This window comes from Crinia signifera, unplaced genomic scaffold, assembly GCF_055691185.1.
Source record: "Crinia signifera unplaced genomic scaffold, ASM5569118v1 HAP2_SCAFFOLD_91, whole genome shotgun sequence".
NCBI lineage: Eukaryota > Metazoa > Chordata > Amphibia > Anura > Myobatrachidae > Crinia > Crinia signifera.
In genome coordinates, this window is record NW_028142827.1 from 97,922 (window position 1) to 116,554 (window position 18,633).

The following is an 18,633-nucleotide window of genomic DNA, read 5'->3' on the forward strand; positions in this document are numbered from 1 at the left end:
CTCCTTTCCTCAGCTCCCCCACCATCTTCTCATCTACTCTCCATCCTCCGATCCCCCCTCCTCTCCTCTGCTTCCCCTCCTCCTCCGCTTCCTCTATTCTGCTCCCTCTCCTCTTCCGCTCCTTTGCCCCCTCTCCTCTTCCACTCATCCGCTCCTTCTTCCCTTATCCCCCTCCTCTCCCCTGTTCTCTCTTTCCCCTCTATCTCTCTCCTCCTCACCAATTTCCCCACACCTCTCTCTCTCTCTCTCTCTCTCTCTCTCTCTCTCTCTCTCCTCTCCTCTCCTCTCCTCTCCTCTCCCCCTCTTCTCTCTCTTCTCTCTCTCTCGGACTGCCAGGGACCCAGCTGTGGGGTGCAGGAAAAGAAGACCCAGCGCCGGGAAGATGAAGGATAAGATGACTAGCACTTGGGAAAGAGAATGCAGCAGACCCATGAGCAGGGGTAGAAAACCCGGCATTCCATTGCTGATCATGTAGCATTCAGCGCCGATGACAAGAGGTACACTGCGCCTGCGTATACTGCTCTCCCTTCTCCACTCTTTCTCCACACCTCCTCACCACCTCTCCTGCTCTACCTTCTCTGCTTCACCTCTCCCTCTCCTATGCTCCCCTCCTCCTCTCCTTCACTTTCCCTCCTCCGTTCTTGCTCTCCCTTCTCCTCTCCTTCCCTTCCACTCCTCCTTCTCCTTCCCTCATCTCCCCCACCTCCTCCTCATTTACTCTCCATCCTCCGCTCCCTCCTCTCCTTCCCCTCCTCGTACGTTTCCTATATTCTGCTCCTTGTCCTCTGCCTCCACTCTTCTGCTCCTTCTTCACTTATCCCACTCTTTCTTCCACTTCCCATCCTGCTCTCTCTTTCCCCTCTATCTTTCTCCTCCTCACCAATTTCCCCACACTTCTCTCTCTCAGACTGCCGGTGACCTTGTCCAGGAGGAGATGACTAGCACCGAGGAGAGAGAGTGCTGCAGACCTGGGAGCAGGGGCAGAAAAACCATCGCTACCATCGCTGCTGATCCTGAGAGGAGGTACACAGCGCTGGCTTGCACTTCCTCACTCCTCCACACCTCCTCCTTCCCCTATCTACTCCTCTCCCCCTCTGCTCCTCTTGTCTGCTCCTGCTCTCCATTCTCCCCTCCTCCTCAGCTCCCCCAACATCTCCACTCCCCCTCTCCTTTGCTTCCCTCCTGCTTACCTCCTCTCCTCCGCACCCCCTCCCCTTCTCTCCATTCTTCACTCATCCTCCACGCCTCCTCTCCTCCTCTTGTCTGCTCCTACTCTCCGTTCTCCAACGCTCCTCAGCTCCCCCACCACCGTCTCCGCTCCCCCTCCTCCTCTCCTTTCCCACCACCTCTCCTCTGCTTCCTCTCCTCCCCCGCTACTCCTCAACCCCTCCACTGCTTTCCCTTCTCCTCTCCTCTGTTCACTACCTCTCCTCCACTCCTTCACTTCCCCTCCTCACCCCCTCTCCTGCTTTCCTATGTCTGCTTTATCCTCTCCTCTGCTCAACTTCCTACTATCCTCCACCGCTACCCCCTCCTCTCCTCCGCTCTCCCTCTTCTGCTCCCCTTTATTCCTCCTCTCCTCTGCTTCCCCTCCTCCGCTCTCCCCCTCTCCCCTTTTTCTCTCCCCTGCTCTCTTCCCCTTTAAAGCTCTCCACCCCACCACCTTCCCCACATTTCTCCTTTCTCTCAGTCTCTACCTGACGTTGTCTTTCACCTTGAAACACACTCTCTCTGTCTTACTCCCTGTCTCTCCCTGATTCTCTCTGTATCTCTCACTTATTCTCTCTCCCCCTTTCTCTTTTCTGACACCCTATCATTCTCTCTCTCTCTCCATCTCTTTCCCTGACACCCTCTCTTACTCCGTTTCTCCCCTTTTCTCTACCTGACACCCTCTTACTCCATGTCTCTCCCTGATACCCCTTCTCTCCCCTGACATTCTCTCTATATAATTATTTCTCCCTGTCTCTCTCCCTTTCTCTCAATGACACCCTGTAGGCTATGCCCGGCTTTCATCCCCACCGCTGCTGGACCCATGGTAGGCTGGCAAAGTAAATAGCCTGCTATAGTGCTTCTTTTCTGCCCTATAGTGCATTTTCTCTGCCTTGCATCCCCACTGTCAAGCTCTCTGACCCTGTGTCCCCTGATTTCATGATCTCTGTCCCTGCATCCTCGCTGTCATAATCGCTGTCCCTTCATTCTTACTGTCGCATAATGTGAATTTTGGCTCATTCTCCGTAGCACCATAGCCAACATTTACCATACCCCCATATGTGTGTATATGTGTGCTCCAAAACGTTGCAATAAACAGTCATCACTGACTCTGAAAGACCTTGGAGTGCTGTGTGGTGAGCGTTCTCCCTATTAAGGGATCTACCCCCACCCATATTGTAATATATAATCTATCCTGGAAACGCCCCTCTACAAATCTTGCATTTGGTCTTACCTGAATAACTTGTCGACCATGCCCATGTCAACCTTAGGCTTGCATCGACCTTCTGTCATTTCTGTGTTTAAAAAAATGCACAAGGTGAATATTATATACTAGGTGATTCATCGCGCCCTACGGGCGCTCTTCACACCGTCGTAAGGGGCTGCGCCCCCTTAATTTGTGAACATTTGCATATGAGAAAGATGGTTAGAATTGTATGAAAGATGCCTGTATTGCAACTTGAGTTATAGGTGAAATGTGTTAAATAGAGAGCATATGATGTGGAAGGGGGTGTGTATTGTTTTGTTTAATTAAAAAGCGGTTACAGAGTAAGATGTACATTGATAGTGTGGATGGTACAGTGACATTTGTGGGTGTGGGGGGGGGGGCTGTGTGTTCGTGTTGTTTAGGTGTGTGTGTGCAATAGTATAGTACGGTGTTTCTGAGTCAGCGGCTCCCCACTGGTGGAGGTCACGACACAGGAAAACAGGAGGCTGGGTAGTGATAGGGGTGTGTGAGCACAAGGGAGACTAAAGAGGAGGGTGGGAGATACTGTGCAGCTTCTGCCAGTGGGTGAGGGTCCAGCGTGGCAGTACAGTATGGTGGCCCTTAGTCAGTGTCTCCTCCTACTGGGTGGGAGTTCGGGTGCATGAGAGCAGGAGGCTGGGCTATGAGGCATGATAGGGGCATGTGGGCAAAACATTGTCAGCGACTCCCCAGTGGTGGAAGTTACGGTTCAGGAGAGCAGGAAGCTGGGTAGTGATAGGGGTGTGTGAGTATACGGGGGACTAAAGAGGGGCTTAGGGGTGCTGCCGTGGGTGGATGCCGTGAATTGTGGGAGGGGGGGGCGCGGGGGTTGCAGCGAATCACGGGAGGGTGGGTCGCGGGGGTTTGCCGCAATGACAGGAGGGGGGGTCAGGGGTGGGGAATCGCGGTAGGGGGGTCGTGGGGGGCACCGTGAACAGCGGGAGGGGGGGCCCGGGGGGTTGGCGCGAATCGTGGGAGGGGGGGTCGCGGGGTGCCGCAATCGCAGGAGGGGGGGGTGTCACGGGGTGGGGCCGCGAATCGCGGGAGTCACCGGGGGTGCCGCGAATTGCGGGGGGTGTGCTGCAAATCACGGGAGGGGGGTCGCCGGGGGTGCCGCGAATCGCCACAAGAAAAAATCAACACAGAAAGTTCAACACATGTAAATGTTGACATAAGTGTGGCACTTCATCGGTGTCCATGTCGACACATGAGAATGTATATGAAAACATTAAAAAAAAAGAAAAATAAATCTTCAAAAACTCATGTCAACCTTTTTCATTGTCGACCATAGCCGTGCCAGTGTTTTGCATGTGCCATTTAATCCTGGGGTTGCTGTGAATCGCACGCGGGGGTGGGGGGGAGGGAGGAGGTGAGGGGTGTCCGCGAATCACGGGAGGAGGGGTCGTGGGTGGATGCCGTGAATTGCGGGGGGTGGGGGGTGTGGGTGCCGCGAATTGTGGGAGGGGGGGCGCGGGGGGTTGCAGTGAATCGCGGGAGGGTGGGTCGCGGGGGCGGGGGGTTGCCGCAATGATAGGAGGGGGGGTCAGGGGTGGGGAATCGCGGTAGGGGGGGTCGTGGGGGGCACCGTGAACCGCGGGAGGGGGGGCCCGGGGGGTTGGCGCGAATCGTGGGAGGGGGGGTCGCGGGGTGCCTGGAATCGCAGGAGGGGGGTTGTCACGGGGTGGGGCCGCGAATCGCGGGAGTTACCGGGGGTGCCGCGAATTGCGGGGGGTGTGCTGCAAATCGCGGGAGGTGCCGCGAATTGCCACAAGAAAAAATCAACACAGAAAGGTCAACACATGTAAATGTTGACATAAGTGTGGCACTTCATCGGTGTCCATGTCGACACATGAGAATGTATATGAAAACATTAAAAAAAAGAAAAATAAATCTTCAAAAACTCATGTCAACCTTTTTCATTGTCGACCATAGCCGTGCCAGTGTTTTGCATGTGCCATTTAATCCTGGGGTTGCTGTGAATCGCGCGCGGGGTTGGGGGGGAGGGAGGAGGTGAGGGGTGTCCGCGAATCACGGGAGGAGGGGTCGTGGGTGGATGCCGTGAATTGCGGGAGGGGGGGTCGCGGGGGGGGTGTGGGTGCCGCGAATTGTGGGAGGGGGGCGCGGGGGGTTGCAGTGAATCGCGGGAGGGTGGGTCGCGGGGGCGGGGGGGTGCCTCAATGGCAGGGGTGGGGAATCGCGGTAGGGGGGGTCGTGGGGGGCACCGTGAACCGCGGGAGGGGGGGCCCGGGGGGTGCCGCGAATCGCAGGAGGGGGGGTGTCACAGGGTGGGGCCGTGAATCGCGGGAGTTACCGGGGGTGCCGCGAATTGCGGGGGGTGTGCTGCAAATCGCGGGAGGGGGGTCGCGGGGGTGCCGCGAATTGCCACAAGAAAAAATCAACACAGAAAGGTCAACACATGTAAATGTTGACATAAGTGTGGCACTTCATTGGTGTCCATGTCGACACATGAGAATGAATATGAAAACATTGAAAAAGTGAAAAATAAATCTTGTCAACCTTTTTCATTGTCGACCATAGCCATGTCAGTGTTTTGCATGTGCCATATAATCGTGGGGATGCCGTGAATGGGGGGGGGGGGGGATGGAGGGAGGGAGGTGCATACCTCCCAACATGACCCTCTCCAGGAGGGACACATTGCTCTGTTTCTGGACTTTCTTCTTAATTTATGGATTACCATCACCAGTGCTTAAACACCTTTCTTATCAATTACCCTGTTTAAAACAGGTGATGACAATCCTAAATTGAGATGGAAGTCCACAACCCAGCGTTACAGCTCCAGACACACTTTGAGTGACAGATGTAGCCAAATATATAAGAGACTAGGTGATTCATCGCGGGCGCTCTTAACCTGTGAGCCCCTTTATGTAGGGGTGGGTGTACTGCAGGATGGAGAGGGGGGCGGGTGCGATGTTGCCTGTGGTGGATATGGGGGTGCTGCGGGTGGCAGAGGGGTAGGTGTGGTGGTGCGGTGGGTGAGGGTCGGGTGCAAGAGTGCTTGGGGGTGGTGTGGGTGGGAGAGTTGTTGGTGTGGGGATACTGTGTGTGGAATAGCAGGTGCAGGGGTGGGCCATGTGGGTTGGTTAGGAGCAGGGGTGCACGGGTGGACTGAGAGGGGGTGTGCTGTGGGAGCGGGGGAGGTGTGTATGGGGGAGGAATGGATGCATGGGTACTGCACGTGGGGAATGGGGGTGTGCGGTGTTGGTGCGGCTGGGTGCAGGGGTACTGCATGTTGTGGAGGTCTGGGTTGGGGGGGTGCCGTGGGAGGGAGCAATAGTACCATGGGTGGGGGTTATTGGCAGGTGTGGGGTTGCGGCAGGTGGGGGAGAGTGTTTGGTGGTGGTGCGTGAGGGGCAGGTGTGGGTGTGCTGCAGGTAGTAGAGGTGCGGGGGGGGGGGGGGCTGTGTGTGTGCTCTTGTTTTGGTGATGGAGGGATGGGTGCAATGGTGGTTTAGGTGTGTGTGTGCAGGGGGTGTAGGAGTTGGGGGTGTGCGTGGGTGACGGTAGGGGTGTGGGTGTGATGTGGCATGGGGTGAGTCCGGTGGGGCGTTGGTGGTGGAGGGTCGGGCTTTGGTTTGCTGTGGGGGGGGGGGTTAGTCTCCAGGGACTGCCAATAATGACAAGTAGATTTCTGCTTGCACTCCTCCCAGTTTGTGAGCAGAAATATGACAAAACTAGAGTGGCGATGCACTTTTAAGCGATCAAACACACGAGTACCGGCATTCTCCAATATAGCATTACGCTGATTAGAATAGCTCTGTGACCTCTCTCCCGGCAGTATACACAGCGCGAAGAATATAATCAACCCCAATATTATTAGATAATTGGAGTACTTTTTAATCACAATGCTTTTGTTTCATTTACAGGAACAAAAATGAAAAATCATAAAAAGTCACTGTGTGACATCATACTGTACATGCTTTGCTGTCAAAACCTACAGTCTTAGACAAATTTTGGATAGTGGAAGGCCGACTCAAGTTGAAAATCTCGGAAACCAGAGATTAGAAATTCCTGATCCTAGGACAGATTCTTCTATACATGCAATCGCACCTGTTGAAGTGTATTTGCATTCTTCAATACCTACAAATGAATACTACTTCCCAACAGAGGAAATATCCATCCTATGGTATAACACCCTCATCCCCAGCCAGGTCAACGCAATCCCACTGAGCCTTTATTTAGACTGAGTATTAATGCAAGAGGAAGTGGAATACAGACATTTCAATAGCTCCCATAAGTGTTATGCTAACGACAGTTATTAAAGCTTTACATAGCTACACATTGTGTACGTTGTCTCTTTTTTTATTACCTAGTTACAACTCCAACAGTTTCTTAGCTGGAAACTAAGGGGTGTACTCAATACGGGAGAGGTAACTATACGGTGAGCAGCGCTGATAGCCTGCCATCAGTATTTAACGCTTCCCCCTCACTCACCGTTTCCACCTTGCCTGTTCCTTGAGATGAGGTGGAAATGGCGAGTGTGGCTGTCAAAACAGTGAGGTTTGCCACAAAATGCGGTGGGCTCACTGCATTTGCAGCGAACCTCACCATTTAGGGGAAGCCTCGCCGTCCTCTGACGGCGAAGATTCCTGGAACGTAGAAAGCGGTGAGGTGGCTGGACGTGAGGATGGCATTTCCTCGCCAAAAAATTCCATCCTCTCCGCCCGTGTGTCTGCACATTGAATACACGATTTTGTCTTATATACTGTAGAATGTATAGTTGAAACTAGCTATACCGGGGGAAGCGCCGTCGGAAGAGGACGCGCGCGCATCCCCTTTCGCAGATCGGCTGGCGGGGGATGGCGGCTGGCAATTCTTCCGCCATACCCTGCAAAGCTGCGACCGGCTCCATCTGTACCTTAATCATACACATATTGAGGCATATTCAATAAAAACGTTTATAATTATGTAATAGCTCTATATTGATATATGTGATTTGTCATAGTTTGTCAAAGTAGTACTTCATATGTACTTTTGCTGTGATATTGCTATTCAAATATATTCAAAACATTTTACAAATATCTTAAACATTAAGTGTTAAGCAAACTTGCAAAATGGATTTATTTTTGTGTGCTTAAGTTCTTTTTCTTTAAATCAAAGGTTAAATTTGGATTAGTAACAGGCCATGCTTTGCAATTAAATGCTGCTCAGGTGCATACTGTAGGTGCCGATTCTGTGGGTGCACAAGGGCCCGAGCACCCACGGAAAATGATGAGCACCCACGGGCCTGAGTCCCGCTGCTGGGCCGCCATATTAACTTGCTAATTTGCGGCTGCAGCACCCACATCGCCGTACCAGCCACCTAGGAAACAGTATGCCGGGAAGAGTGTATTCTGTCCGCAGAGTACCTGCACTGTGGGGGCATTTTATGTATGTGGAACTCTGTTGCCGTAATTTGAATATTGGAGACAATTGTGCTCCATAATATAAATTGGTATTTTGTGGCCACACCCCTTCCCCATGAAGCCACTCATAACTGCAATCATGGGGTTTGTCTAACATCATGGGGTTTGTACAGATTGTACACACGGAGCAATATATTAGTGAGCAATATATTGCTCAGTGTCCTGATTTCATCAGCGACCAGAGATGGTCACTGATGAAAGAAAACACTGCCAGGGGAAGTCTCACGGGGAAAGAGCCGATTGCCGGGGGAAGCTGCTTGACAGCGACCATATCTTCTGCGATAAAGGCTGAAATTGCATTGTGTGTACAGGTCTTTAAGGGGCCTACACGAGGCAATTTCATTGCATTTTCAAAGCATTAAATCAGTAAAATTAGCACTTGTTCAGAAGTAGATCGAAAAGGTTTTAGGCAGGGGCGTAACTCGAACCTTGTGGGCCCCACAGCAAAATCTCCATAGGGCCACACACACACACACACACTGTTGTCACTACAATGCCCCTTAAGAGGCAGTATAGTGCTGTCACCTGCAGTGGCTGGTGGGCAATGGGGGAGGTGTTGCAGGAACAGGAGCGAGCATGCGGTCACCTGCAGGGGCAAAGGGGGGGTGCTGTCACCTGTAAAGGGTGGGGGGGTTCGCAGGCAGAGGAGGAAGTATGGGGCATGATGTCACCTTCAAGGAGGGGGTGGTACAGGAGGGAGCAGGCTGTCACCTGCAGGGCTATGGGGGAGGGGTCCGCAGTCACAGGAGGGAGCAGATGGCAGGCTGGGTGGGCAGACAGGCTGTCCCCTGCAGGGACAAGGAAGGGCCTGCAGGCTGACACTTGACTGGGGGGGAGGGGGTCGCTGGCATCCCAGCAAGTTACTTGTTTGTGGTCACTGAGTTCAGTGTGTACAGCCAGCAGCCATCCAGACCCATGCCGTGCTGCCTGGTAAAATGTGCTGGATCACCCTCACCCATTGTCCCTGGGCACAGCAGAAGAAGGAGCTGCCAGGCGCCGCTGTAGCTAGTCATATAACCTATGCGTGCACCCAGCTATTTTGAAAGGCAACATTTATTAGCTTCTTCATCAGGACATAAAAAAACAGTACAATATTGAACATATTTATACATATCAAGCACACAGCGTTACCAGCGTCATCTGAGCGTTGCACCATCACAGCGCAACTGCACCAACGTCCACATGTCACCACGCTGCCGTAATCAGCACATAAACAGTGATGTGCATCACACAGCCTTGAACACCACCAACATGTATTAGTTGCTATTGACGCACAGCACTACACAATCATTAGAAACATAATAGCAACAATAAGCAAAATACAAGCATACCATGCAGACAGTATGATTAAACAATACAATCTAGACAAAAGGAGAATGATTGTAAAACACAATGCAAGCCTAAGATCTCATTGAGTGCTAGTTGTCTCCTCCATCTCCCCGGTGCTGGGTCTTCTCTTCCTGCACCCCACCACTGGGTCCCCGGCAGTCTGAGAGAGAGAGAGAAAGTGTGAGGAAAGTGGTGGGGAGGAGAGAGAAACAGAATGGGAAGAGAGAACAGGGGTGAGGCGCGCGAGAGAGAACAGGGGTGAGGCGAGAGAGAGAGAACAGGGGTGAGGCGAGAGAGAGAGAACAGGGGTGAGGCGAGAGAGAGAGAGAGAACAGGGGTGAGGCGAGAGAGAGAGAGAACAGGGGTGAGGCGCGAGAGAGAGAGAGGGTGAGGCGAGAGAGAGGGTGAGGCGAGCGAGCGAGAGGGTGAGGCGAGCGAGCGAGAGAGGGTGAGGCGAGAGAGAGAGGGTGAGGCGAGAGAGAGAGGGTGAGGCGAGAGAGAGAGGGTGAGGCGAGCGAGAGAGAGAGGGTGAGGCGAGAGAGCGAGAGAGGGTGGAGAGAGAGAGGGTGGAGAGAGAGGGTGGAGAGAGAGAGGGTGGAGAGCGCGAGAGAGAGGGTGGAGAGAGAGAGGGTGGAGAGAGAGAGAGAGAGGGTGGAGAGAGAGAGAGGGTGGAGAGAGAGAGGGTGGAGAGAGAGAGAGAGAGGGTGGAGAGAGAGAGAGGGTGGAGAGAGAGAGAGAGAGAGAGGGTGGAGAGAGAGAGGGTGAAGAGAGGGAGGGTGGAGAGAGAGAGAGGGTGGAGAGAGAGAGGGTGGAGAGAGAGAGAGGGTGGAGAGAGAGGGTGGAGAGAGAGAGAGGGTGGAGAGAGAGAGAGGGTGGAGAGAGAGAGAGAGGGTGGAGAGAGAGGGTGGAGAGAGAGAGAGAAAAGGAGAGGGGGTGTGGAGGAGGGGAAGTGAAGGAGAGGAGAGGGGAGTGGAGGAGAGGGGGAGCAGAGAAGTGGAGGGGGTGCGGAGTATAGGAGGTGAGCAGGAGGGAAGCGAGAGGAGGAGGGGAAGCAGAAGAGAAAGGGGAGCTGAGGAGTGAGAGGAAAGAAGAAAGGAAAGTAGGGGAGGGGGTGAGGAGTATTGGAAGCAAAAGAAAGGAGGGGGAAACAGAGGAAAGGAGGAGGGGGAGCGGAGGAGGTGGTTGGGGAGCTGAGGAGGAGGGGAGAACAGAGAGCAGGAGCAGACAAGAAGAGGGGGAGAGGAGGAGGAGAGGAGGCATGGAGGAGGTGCAGAGAAGGGAGCGCAGTGCAAGCTGGTGCTGGGTACCTCCTGTGACAATCCGCAGCGATGGTAGCGATGATTTTGCTGCCCCTGCTCCTGGGCAGACTGGGTCTGCTGCACTTTCTCTTCTTCTGTGCTAGTCATCTCTTCCTGCTCCATCTCCCCGGCGCTGGGTCTTCTCTTCCTGTACCCCAGCACAGGTTCACTGGCAGTCAGAGAGAGAAAAGTGTGGGGAAATTGGTGAGGAGAGCAAAAGAGGGCAAGGGGAGAGCAGGGGAGAGGAGGAGGGGAAGGAGGAGAAGAGGGATCAGAGAAGAAGGAGCAAAGGAGTGGAGGAGGGGGATCAGAGAAGGAGCAAAGGAGTGAAGGAGGAGAGAAGCGGACATGTAGAGAAGTAGCACAGAAGGCACTGTGTACCTCTTGTCATTGGTGCTGCATGGTACATGATCAGCAGTGATTGAAATGCTCCTCCTCCGACGACGAAAAGTGGTGTGGAGGAGAGAGAGAAGGGGAGCAGAGAAGAGGAGGAGGGAGAGGAGTAAGAGGAGGGGGAGCAGAGTAGAGGAGGAGAGGAGAAGGGAGAGCAGGAGAAGAGGAGAGGGGTGAGGAGGAGGGGAAGTGAAGGATAAGAGGGGGAGTGGATGAGAGGGGAAGCGGAGAAGTGAGAGAATGGGAGGGGGTGCGGAGGAGATTAGGAGAGCAGGAGGGAAGCAAAGGAGAGGAGGAGGAGGGGTAGTGGAGGAGGGAAAGAGATGTGGTAGCTGAGGAGAAGAGGAGGAGCGGAGACAAGGAGAAGGGAAAGCAGGGGAGGGGTGAAGAGGATTGGAAGCAGAAGAAAGGAGGGGAAGCAGAGGAAAGGAGGAGCAGAGGAGAGGAGGCGCGGAGGAAGGGAAGCTGAAGAGAAGTTGTGGGGGAGGAGAGGGGGGGAGGAGAGGAGGAGGGAGCGGAGGATGGAGAGTAGATGAGGAGGAGGTGGGGGAGCTAAGGGAAGGAGTAGGAGAACGGAGAGCAAGAGGAGAAGGGAGAGCAAGAGCAGAGGAGGGAAAGTGAAGAGAGGAGGAGGGGGAGCATAGGAGAGGGGGGAGAGGTGAAAGCAGAGAAGGGAGAGCAGGAGGGTGAGGAGAAGGGGAATTGAAGGGGAGGGGGCTGAGGAGGTGTGGAGAAGGAGCAGACGTGCGGAGAAGGGAGAGCAATATATGCAGGCGCTGTGTATCTATTGTAATCGGTGCTGCATGATCAGCAGTGAGAGAGAGAGAGAGAGAGAGAGAGAGAGAGAGAGAGAGAGAGGTGTGGGGAAATTGGTGAGGAGGAGAGAGATAGAGGGGAAAGAGAACAGGGGAGAGGAGGGGGATAAGGGAAGAAGGAGCGGATGAGTGGAAGAGGAGAGGGGGCAAAGGAGCGGAAGAGGAGAGGGAGCAGAATAGAGGAAGCGGAGGAGGAGTGGAAGCAGAGGAGAGGAGGGGGGATCGGAGGATGGAGAGTAGATGAGAAGGTGATGGGGGAGCTGAGGAAAGGAGGAGGAGGAGAGAAGAAGGGAGAGCAGGAGCAGAGGAGGGAAAGTGAAGGAGAGGAGAAGGGGGAGCAGAAGAGAGGGGGTGAGGAGGATGGGAAGTGGAGGAAAGGAGGTGGAGTGAGGAGGTGTGGAAAAGGAGCGGACATGTGGAGAAGGAGCGGCGAAGGGAGAGCAGTATACACAGGTGCTATGTACCTCTTGTCATCGATGCTTCATTCTACATGATCAGCAGTGATGGAAACACCATGTTTTCGGCCCCTGCTCATGGGTCTTCTGCACTCTTTTTTCCCCAGTGCTAGTCATCATCTCCTGCTCCAACTCCATGGCGCCGAGTCTTCTCTTCCTGCACCCCAGCACGGGGTCACCGGCAGTCTGAAAGAGAGATAGAGAAGTGTGGGGCAATTGGTGAGAAGGAGAGAGATAGAGGGGAAAGAGAGAGCAGGGGAGAGGAAGATATGGGGTTGTGGAGGAGGGGGAAGTGGAGGAGAGGAGGGGGATCAGAGAAGAAGGAGCTGAGGAGGAGTGGAGGTGAGGAGGAGGGGGGGCAGAGGAGGATGGGGAGCAGAGTAGAGGAAGAGTTAGAAGGGAGAGCAGAAGAGCAGTGGAGGGGGAGAGGGAGGGAAGCATAGGAAAGGAGGAGGGAAGCAGAGGAGGGGAATCGGAAGAGAAGGAGGTGGTAAGGGAGCGAGGATTCAGTATGAAATCCCGGCGTTCAAAATCCTGACAAGGGGGGGACGTGGATCGTCCCCCCTTGCGGGCTCGCTGCGCTTGCTACGGTGGTATGGGAGCGAATATATACACACATATACATATATACACAGCACACACACACACACAGATGGCGCCATCAATTTTATTTTAAACAAACAAAATAACAGAAGGGGGGACATTATGGTGTTACCGTGTACCTAAAACATATTTAAAAAGTATGCCTTAACCCAGTGGTGTCAAAGTCACGGCCCTACAGCTGTTGTGGAAGTACACATCCCTACATGCCCTGCCACAGATTTTATATAATGGATCGCTAAAATCTGTGGCAGGGCATGCTGGGAAGTGTAGTTCCACAACAGCTGGAGGGCCATGAGTTTGACACCACTGCTAAACCCCTTAATGCCCATTACATGTAATCACAACCCACCACCTAGCATCATGCCACACCTCTTCCCTTAGCCCAAAGCAGATTAATCTTGCACCTCCTCTCCCCTCCCTCGCTCCCCCCCCCCCAAGACATACTCTTCGCCAGTCGTGACCGAAGAGTGCACTCACATAGAATCGGTCGCAGGTGGTGGTACTGCAGCATCTGTCGGATAGGGCACCTCTCTCCTCCTCAGCGTCGTTCCCAGCAGCGTTGGGCTGTGTTCTCTGCCGCAGCGCCCTGGGGGCGGAGTTGGGGCAGCTGTCTCCCCGCCTGTATCCTTCCCGTCTATGTTGGGCGGTGTCCTGAGCAACGTCCTGCGGGTCCTCAGTGGCAGCAAGGTTTTAGTAGCATCCTGAAGGGGAGGGAAGATGAGGAAAACATCCATATTTTAAAAAAAAATGCTGGTCTACAACAGTATGTAAAAATAGCGGCATAGTGAGTTTAGGAGAATCCTGTTCAAAAACTTGCAAAGAGATGGTGCCAGTGTGCACGCTCAGAGAGCAAATAAAGGGCAGGAATGGGATTCAAAATAGGTCCTGGCATTTAAAGTACACAGGCCCACCTTGGTGTCAATAGTGTCAACACATTTGTGCGCGAGCGCTCAGGAAAAGAGGGTGTGGACACTCAAAATTGGCCTTGTGTAGTGTTCCACACCATATACCACTTCTACACATTCTGCAACAAAATAATAGACCCCATTATACTTGCCCCTTACACATTATGCCAAACGTATTGAGCCAAAATTCACATAATGCCACGCGGATTGAGCCAAAATTCACAAAATGCCACGCGGATATTCTTTATTCCCAGCGGTGGCAGGCGGCATTTCAAGGAAAAAACCCTAACCCCATTGCACCTACCCCACACTGTCCCCCATCGCAGCAGCCCCACACTGTCCCCCATCGCAGCAGCCCCACACTGTCCCCATCGCACCAGCCCCACACTGTAGTATCCCATCACACCAGCCCCACACTGTAGTCTCCCATCACACCAGCCCCACACTGTAGTCTCCCATCACACCAGCCCCACACTGTCCCCATCACACCAGCCCCACACTGTAGTCTCCCCATTGCACCTGCTCCACACTGTAGTCTCCCCATTGCTCCAGCCCGCACTGTAGTCTCCCCATTGCAACAGCCCCACACTGTCACCATCGCACCAGCCCCACACTGTCTTTCATCACAACAGCCCCTTAAATTGTAAGCCATCAAAATGTCACCCTTATACTGTATGTAGAAATGGAGGAGGGCGGCTGGTGCAGCAGTAAACGGGAGGCCGAGGCAGCAGCGTGGGAGGGTGGAGGAAGGAGACGCAGTCAGGACATGGTGGCAGCGGGGGTAGCCGGCGACATCATGCAGCAGTCTGACTGTACTCACCACCAGACGGTCCACACCAGGGCAGCGCTGCAGGGCTGACCAGTCTCCTCCTGTGGTCCAGGCGGCGGCGCAGCTCCCGGAAGTACGCGTCCACTGTCCTGTGATCTGGAAGACGGGGCAGCTGGGAGGCGGCACACGCGTATCGGCTCCTCTGTCAATCACAGGTCATGTGTACATGTGTCCAATCCTCACAGACAAGGGCGGGCATACAGCCTATATCTAGCAGGCAGCCCAGCCCTATTAGTATATACAGTGTCCGGGGCCTCTTAAAAAATAAATAAATAAAACGCAATCGTCATATTCAGCTCGTCATATTCAGCTCGTTATATGTCATAGCCAACTCGGTATACACTATATTCAGCTCGTCATATTCATAGCCAACTTGCTATACACTATATCCAGCTCGTCATATTCATAGCCAACTCGCTATACACTAGATCCAGCTCGTCATATTCAGCTCGTTATATTCATAGCCAACTCGCTATACACTATACGCAGCTGGTCATATTCATAGCCAACTCGTTATACACCATATCCAGCTCGTCATACATTATATCCAACTCGTCATACACTATATTCAGCTCGTTATATGTCATATTCAGCTCGCCATACACTATATTCAGATCGTGATATGTCATAGACAGGAAGTTGTAATTTTGACTTGAACGGCCCCTCATACCTTCTGCTCCTTCTGCTACACAGACTTCCCACAGCACATCGGCTGGCTGTCATGTAGTAGCGCGCAGGCAGCGCCCGGCGCCCCCCGGGGATCCGTGCGCGCGCATGCGCAGTAAGGACTTTGCAGGAGTCCCCACAAAAACCGGGAGGTGGGGGCAGGTTTGCGGGGCAGCGGGAGGCTCCTGCAAAAAGTGTGAGTCTCCCGCTGAATGCGGGAGGGTAGGCAAGTATGGGAGACAGTAGTACTACAGGTACACAGTTAGACTGTTCTCCTAAGCAGAGAGGAGAACAGAGTACACAGCAGCACTGAGGGAGACAGCCCCAGCGAATAAAATAAAATAATTACAGCACAGCACACCAGAGGTAGACCGCACAGAGGAGACAGTAGTACTACAAGTGCACAGTTAGACTACACAGCAGCACTGAGAGACAGCACCAGCAATTGAAAAATATTGCGCTCATGGTTAAGCTCAAGTTTAAGCCCCAGCAGCAGCACCAACACACCCTCTCCCAACCCACTACTTGACTGGAGTGAAGATGGCGGGCAAAGCAGCCGCTTATAAAGCCTAGCGAAATCCGGCGCCGGGAGATGACGTTCTAATCACGCAGACGGACCCGAGTCAGGCGGGAATCTCAGAGCGCTGCTCGGAATCGGGCTCGGAATGATGATGTCCGTGGGGGCTCGGATCTCTGGAATCCGAGTCTGCACATCTCTAGTATGCATAGACAGATAAATAGTCCTAATTTGTAATGGACAATAAGTGCTACTGGACATTTAATAGGTTATTCATTATAGCAGAATACACACATAACAGACACTCCCTACTTCCATACATGGGGTATAATGGTTACTGTACACTTGGAGGTACAGGCAGCCTTATTACTGATGTGTATGGTTTGGAGATAATGGCGGGCACAGCATTAGGGGGTGCCTGTGCACCCGTAACACTCTGGCAGGTATTCTATACTTTAATTCACCTTGTGCAGCGGATCCTGTTTTGGATTCGCTGCACAGTCGCCGGGTTCCGGAAGGGCTGCAGCATTCGCTGCCAGCCTTTCCTTTACCCCCTACTCAACGCCTCAGGGGCTTGCTGGGAGTCGAATGCCGCCAGGGAGCTGGGAGTCGGCTGCAGGCAGGGAGATGGAAGCCTCCCTGCCTGCGCCGGACACTGTGGGGGTGAAGGAGGGCTGCGGGGGACACAGGGAGAGCCCCCCAGAGCTGGCAGGGGGCTGTGTTAGGGAGCCGCTACACACTGGTCCCAATCTGTAATGATCGGGATCAGTGTGCAGTGAATATATGAATATTAATGAGCGGCTCCCGGCTCGGCCCCCTGCTGGTGAATGTTTTAAAAAAAATAATATATATATTGTTTAAAAAAAAAAATTAACATATATTCATGTGCTGCAAACAAAAGCAGTTCTCCACTTCAGCATTGATCACACTCTCGGCGAATTCCACTAAAAACCCCATTGAAAACCACTGGCGAATCGCGGAGAATCACAAACAGAGAATCGCCAGACATTCGCTCTTCATTTGCAGAGAATTGTGTCCATTGAATAGGGCGAATAGTTTTTTTCTGTGAGTAAATTCCCTGTAAACCCGGCGAATTGCCTGATTCCCCAGAAAATATGGCGAATCAGAGGCATTGAATACTGGCCTCTATGTGCGCACGCCTATGAGTACTGCTTCCTTTTCCTGGTACCCCGGATCAGTGCGTAGGAGAGGCAGCGATGCTGAGCCTAATATATATGGGGATTGTGCGCGTCCCACAGAAGTGAATTGCCTCTTAGTGACAGGTGTGTGTTACCCCCAAAGCAGCAGCAGCAGGTGAGTGGTGCAGGCACTGAGAGCTCATATTATGGAGACTTACATAGAACTGCGGAGTAATGGGTGATCCAAGCTTACGCTTAGAACTATAATCTCTGCGTCCCGATATTTACAAACAATATTCAGAAACAAAGAACCAAACACAAACCGATCCCTAATAAAAAGGTGACAACCATCCGGTTCCTTTCATCTAAGTACTAATAGAAACTATAACCAGAGACAGATGGGTTACTGTGATTCCGGAACCTTTTACACCTGCACCAGTATCAATAAATGCCCCAGACTAAACACAGTGACAAGACGCCATCATACTTCTTATTCATGACCACTGTACATCCGCACACACAGAGATAGATCACCAAGACACACAATAACCTGCATCACACACATGGATAGCCCCCATATGGTCTCCTTACATAAGGACATTATTTAATGTAGAATTGTAATAGTTCAATCTTTTTGCTTTTGTGTACTATGAGGCTGGTTGTAAGCTTGGAGATGGGAACATTGTGCTATTAGGGGTGAACAGTGTGTGCTATGAGGGGGCAATGGTCTATAAGGGGGGGGGGGTGAGTGAGCTATGAGGGGGTCATTAGCATTGAGGGGAGACAGTGAACTATACATGATAAGTCAGCTGTAAGGAGGTGTGTGCACTATGAGGTGGCTAGTAACTTGTGAGTTTGTCCTCATCTCAGAAGATTATAATATTGTGCTGCATTTATTACATTATTGGTGTCACATGTGGTGTAATAAATGTAAGTGATATGAGATATGTAATCTCCAGCATCCACAGTGTTTATTTTGCATAGTGATGGTGGAGCACTGTCTTCTGTTTTGCACGTGGGCACACCAACCCTAGTTCTGCTGCTGAAAACAATACAAAGTGTGTGATGAATGGGATATGCTCACTAGGAAAACACAAAGGTAGAATTCCTTATTAACGCTCTATATACAAATGACTAAGATGCTTACCAGCCCGATCTGCTGTCTTCTGTAATGTGGATGATCTTCCCAGGCAGATATAGATGGGGGTGTCGAGAAGAATCGGTAGGGGACCCATCGGTCAGAGTATTGTACGAGGAGGACTTCTTCTGTGCATGTGTTCGCTTCTGTGCATTCGCCTTCGGAGACTTGCATAGTCTCCGTGGCACTCACATGCATACCCATCAAAACGTTGGGCATCCCCATGCAAACGCAGGCGGAAACCTGCCTGCTGGGGGAAATCGGCTGATGTAACTGGACGTCAGCCACCCGCCCAGCTCTTGGAGCAGGACGCCACAAATCTATGTAAGCAGAGACTGACAGTACCCTATATATCACTATTTATTGTGTTGCCTCTGTATAACTTATTATTATTACATGAGGTCCCTATTATATAATTCTTCAATGTTGTGCCCCCCTAATACTTAATACGTATTCAATACTGTGCCCCCCTCCCCCTAATATTTTATTATTAACTATTGGAACCCCTGAAATCTAATTATTAGGGATTTTTCATTTTCTTATAGCATCATACAAATGATAGATATAATCTGATTGGTTGTTATGGGCAACATCACCTATTTTAATTTTTAGAAGCTTTAGGAAATCTACCTCCCTTGTACTGGAATATATATATATATATATATATA

General features: G+C 52.3%; 1 long non-coding RNA gene across 1 annotated transcript; it reads left to right on the forward strand.

The window, feature by feature from the left end:
• The first annotated feature begins 361 nt into the window (after positions 1-361).
• Positions 362-6,752, forward strand: LOC146056809 (uncharacterized). The gene is made up of 3 exons (XR_014469414.1): positions 362-497; positions 908-1,023; positions 6,340-6,752. It is a non-coding gene; the product is annotated as an uncharacterized LOC146056809 (long non-coding RNA).
• Positions 6,753-18,633: the final 11,881 nt, after the last annotated feature.